This window comes from Carassius auratus, chromosome 24 (assembly GCF_003368295.1).
Source record: "Carassius auratus strain Wakin chromosome 24, ASM336829v1, whole genome shotgun sequence".
Classification (NCBI taxonomy): domain Eukaryota; kingdom Metazoa; phylum Chordata; class Actinopteri; order Cypriniformes; family Cyprinidae; genus Carassius; species Carassius auratus.
This window is the reverse complement of record NC_039266.1, coordinates 9,818,608-9,823,805: the sequence shown is the minus strand read 5'-3', so window position 1 is coordinate 9,823,805 and position 5,198 is coordinate 9,818,608. Positions and strand designations below refer to the sequence as shown.

The 5,198-nt window shown below is 34.8% G+C and overlaps 1 long non-coding RNA gene across 1 annotated transcript in view; it reads right to left on the bottom strand.

The window, feature by feature from the left end:
- LOC113042743 (uncharacterized) overlaps positions 1-3,329 on the bottom strand; it is a 4,957-nt gene extending 1,628 nt beyond the window's left edge. Inside the window, exons 1-3 of the long non-coding RNA XR_003275613.1 lie at positions 2,215-3,329; positions 811-905; positions 1-19 (exon numbers count right to left, since the gene is read on the bottom strand). The exon at positions 1-19 is cut by the window's left edge and continues 159 nt beyond it. This is a non-coding gene — a long non-coding RNA (uncharacterized LOC113042743). The remainder of the gene's footprint in view (positions 20-810; positions 906-2,214) is intronic.
- Positions 3,330-5,198: the final 1,869 nt, after the last annotated feature.

Genomic DNA, 5,198 nt, shown 5'->3' with positions numbered 1-5,198 from the left:
GGCCCTCAATGCTTACCATCTGCAGGGAGAAAAAAAGCCATTGCTGCACGTGTTCTTAGCAGCACCTCCCATGAACTGACACACACATTACTGAGCCGGGCTCATATACCTCAGTGCATACATTACAAAACAAGTGCACACTGGAGTGTGCACATTCACATTCAGGTTTTATAGGGAAAGTTCACCCAGAAATTACAATTCTGTAAATATATAGTCGTTCTCATTTTATTCCAAACCTCACAAGCTGAATTCATGAAAAGTGTCCATCCCAAAATGAAAAAAAAAAAAAGTTTAATTAAAACATTTTGAATAACATACTGGAAACTAAAATAAATAAAACAAATCTTTAAAATGTTAAATATGTTTTGAATAACATACTGGGAGCTCTACATTTAAAAAAAAAAAAAAAAAAAAAAAGTTTTTTAAAAGGTTAAATATTTTTTTGAATAATATACTGGGAACTCTTCATCTTAAAATAAAATAAAATAAAATTAAACTTGATTACCCCAGCTTCATTTGTTTTTAATTGAGGATACTCAGGATAAAAATTTACATTTTCTGTTTCACAGAATAAAGAAAAATAACACACACACACACACAAAAAAGTATAATTTAAAAAAATTCAATTACTTTTTCTGGGTGTACTATCCATTTAAGTTTGTTTAATTGTTTAATATCTCAGAAAATGCTTTTGGAAGTAAGCAAAAATAAACACCCTCACAAGAGTTGTCAAATTAATTAGGGGAAACCAATGATAGGTCCCCAGGACAAAGCCTTCCAGTGCGTATTGAGAAAGAGAGGGGTGCTCACAGGAGTCAGGGTGAAGTGCAGGGTTTTTGGGAACAGATTGATGGCCTCAGCTGTCCCTAAGGAGTGAGGCCAGACAAAGCTGGGCAGCTGGTCACCTGTGGATGAGACAAGTGCTGACACTTCTGGATCCGCTATTCACTGGGAACCCAATTATTGCCTTACAGTTGTCCTGTATTCTTACTGCTCCTGATTATAGAGTAGCAACAACTTTTGAGTATTACAGAACGATGTGTGCTGACAGCAGAATAAAACTAAGCAAATACACACAGAATTTTTAAGGTACATTTTGTAGAATTTTCAGAAAATTCCAACCCTGATCGGAAAGAGAATGCATTATTACCCACCCACTTTTTCAGCAGAACTTGTTACGCAAGCTTTTTTACATTCATTTTTCCTACAGTGATTATAAAAAAAAGTGTTAAATCGTTTGAGCCAAGCCAACCAGCTACAAGGTAAATCACAACACTATAAACTTTTATTTGGAGCAAGTATTTGAAGATCATACAAAAAGACAAAGGTACAAGACTGTGTACTCAATGGCACTGTTTAGTGAGGGAACTAAAATTTTGTGTAAATGACATAACTGAAGTTTTAAAAAATTATATACCAGTAACCAAAAATTTGCTTTTATGCCAAAAATCATTAGTGTAAAGATTAGTGTTCCAGATATTTAGTAAATTTCCTACTGTGAATATATCTTAATTTATGATTAGTAATATGCATTGCTATGAACTTCATCTGGACAACTTTAAAGGCAGTTTTCCCAGTATTCTGATTTGCTTGCACCCACAGATTACAGATTTTCAAAGAGTTGTACCCCTGCCAAATTTTGACCTTACAAACCCATACATCAATGGGAAGCTTATTTATTAAACTTTCAGATGATGTGTAAATCTTCATTTAAAAAAAGATTTACCCTTAAGACTTTAGGCTAAGGTTGAAGGTTTTTGTTGTCCATGGTCACATATAGGCCTAGTCAAATATTTAATTATTCAGAGAAAGTAGGGAGACAGCATCGTGGGTAATGTAGTTTTCACAGAACATTCCACTGTTAAAAAATGATTTCAACAGATGGCTTCATCAAAAGCATTTTCAACTGTTTAACAAACTCGCAATAGCGCTGTCTTAAAATATTTGTAAGTCATTGTCAAAATCGATCTCCCCATGGAGAAAATGTATCAAGTTATAACTTCTGGAACCTGACTGTTGCACACTATTGGATGGGTCACAGCAGCAGTGTCACAAAACGCACAAAACATTCTGTACAGAAGCACTAACTTGTGCCCCTTGTGAATAATTAAGCATATAAATTGGAGATTAAAAGACAGAGAATCCAAAACTGAGTAAGACACAGGGGTTAATCTGCAGGCTGAGGAGAGCGGAGACACCCTTCCCCCAACTCACCGCCAACCAATTACTCCAGAGCTTCTGCCTCACTCAGAGACAGACGGATCCAGCCAGTGATATGACATCATCAGATGCCCATTAAAGGAGAGTTTACTTGTTTTCCACCCCTCTCTCTCTCTCTGAAGACGAGCTCCGAAACGTGAAGCCTATGTTCCCTCCGGAACTCTGTCACGGGGTAAAAAGACAAAGAACTGTTTGTTTTTTCTTTCACGTTAGAACTTTCCTTAAAACTCGGATATGAAAGAGTTAAATAATTGGGTCCTTATATATAAATATTGAATACTTTTAAAATATGCTCTTGTGCTGGTATTTTCTCGGTCGCATCCGCACCATGACTAGACACTCACCGTTTCCAATAGTTCCTTTCAGTTCCAACAAACACTCATTATACTGACCCTGCCCTCAGTGTGTGTGTGTGTTTTTCTCCTCCACAGACTCTCTGTGCATGTCTTTGGCAGCTGAGGAGGGGTGAAAAAAAAAGAGAGAAAAAGAGAAGACTCAACTGGTTTTGTTTACTTAGCAACATTGCAAGGCTGTAAACGAATGCCTTCACGAGTCTGTCCCGGAGGGATTTTATTCAATATTGTTCACATTGATTTACAGTTGGTTATAGACTAAGTATTTATCAATACACAGAGAGCGAGAGAGAGAGAGAGAGAGAGAGAGAGAGAGAGTAAAGTAAATTTAACAAAGATTAATGGAGCACATTTTATAAGAAAATACTGTTTCAGTCATTCTTCTTCAAAATCCCATGTTTAATTTAATGTTTTACTTGCTGATTGATTTGTGGAATTTACAAGTGAATTTGAAATGTCTTTATTTTATTTTTATTTGGTGTACTGTAGACTCTTGTAAATTTGATCCAGGTTATGTGATGTAACAAGCTGTGGATCTAGGGATACAAATAACAGAGAACAAGTTAATTTGAATGATTAGGGACCAAATAACAGGTTCATTTCTCGTAGCTTAATGCTTCAGACAAACCTCTTTTATACCATCTCTGAACAAGAACACGGTAAAAAGTGAACGGAGGGTCATGAATTTAAAGCTGCAAAGGTTAATGATGAGTGACAAGTGGATTAAAATGGCCGTAGATCCCAGACAGTGGCTGACTCTGACCAACCCCCCACCAGCGTTAAAGATCTTTGTAGTTTCACGACGGAGTCTGATCTCCTCGCTGATCATTCATCAGTGTTCAACATCTCAGCAGAAACAACAGAACAGAGGCCTATCTCTCAGTGTGTGGTCAGATGATCTCTGTTCTTGTAACACGCCGACAGACTTTTATAGATAGTTACAGTGTTTGCGAGATTAACGTTCATGCATTTTTTAATTAACACTCATGCAATTGCTCTCACACGTTTGGAATTAAAATGAAACTTTTTAAAATCTGATCAGATGTTCCAGATTAGCAACCTTGTTTATTTTGATATATGCAAATGCAATGTGTGAGGATTCAAGCAATATGCAAATGCACACTGTAAAAAAAATCATTTTAAATTGTAAATAAAGTTTAGCATTTTGTAACTCGATTGACAAATGGATAAAGAAAAGTATTTGGCAAAACGGCAAAGAAAAGCATTTGCAAAAGCAACAATGAAAATGATTTATTACTGTACCTTTTATTGTTTAATTAATCTACATTTCAAAACATGAATTAAATAAACAGTTCTAAATTTGTCTATTAAATCTGTCATTTAAAAATTATGTTTTTATTGTTTTAACTATTTCAAAACAAAAAATTAAATAAACAACTTTAAATGTCTATTAATTTGTCCGTTTAAAAAGTTATTTATTTATATGCATTTTTGTGTTTGAATTATTCAATTGCTAAATTGATTCTTCATTTAAATTTTAAGTTACATTCCTGGTCCTTTATAGATTTATAGTATGTTTGGGGAAAAAAACTATAATATTTCAGACTTTCATGTTTTATTAGTAAATATGTAAATATTTGTGAAACTTACTAGCAATTTTTAAAGTGATTTTTTATTTATTTATTATTTTTTATTTATTATTATGATTACGTAAAACCTTTATGCACTTTAGTTTACATTGGACAAGCAATATTTGGTACAAAATGTAAATTCCCATTCAATAATGTACACTATTGTTCAAAAGTCTAGCTGGGGTCAATAAGATTTTATGTTATTTTAGTCAACAATGACACATCAATGATCAATGTGACAATTAAGATTGTACATTGTTACAAAAGTAAAAACAGATAAATAAATAAATGATTCATAAAATAGATAGTACAGTATATTGACTTTATTGCTTATTTTCACAGCATTTCCAAAACACCTTGCTGAAGCTCCTGTGCAATGGCCATATCTTTTAGAGCAACACAGATAAGCCAGCAGAAGTCAATACAGCGTCGAGTGTACATCAGGTCATGTCAGCAGCACTGCAGCACTTCCTTATTGAAGTGTTTACATGCAGCACACGTGCTTTCCTTGAGCACTGCTGTGGCTTCAGTGCAGAGAAGTCAGCTGTCAGTTCAACAGCGAGTTTTTACAAGGCTGATAAGTGAACGACAACCCCTCTGCATGCATATTTGCACATGAAAACCCCCACAATAACAAGGGGAGACTGTTGATTAGAGATTGTTTTGCATGTACTCGGATATCACTAGCAAAAACATAGTGAAGTCTGTGCATTTTTGTGACTTTAATATTGTTTCTGATCTGCTGATCTGATCGTATATACACCATATGAAATCTGTTGAGTGTCTGTAACTTTTTGAGTTCAAGTTCATATTAGTTTTTCTTTTCCTCTTTCTCATAAACAAGTCTCTGTGTTCCTCACTTCGAACAGAAGGTTTTTTCCAAATAACTTTCCCATGGCTAAATATCAGTTTCCACCTAAATAGGCGGAGATAACAGACAGTGACGGAAACCCCTTTAAGACGTCACACACTCTGAGAAAAGGAAACCAAACACACTGTAAAGTTTCCCGTTAAAGCAGAGTACTTCCTTATT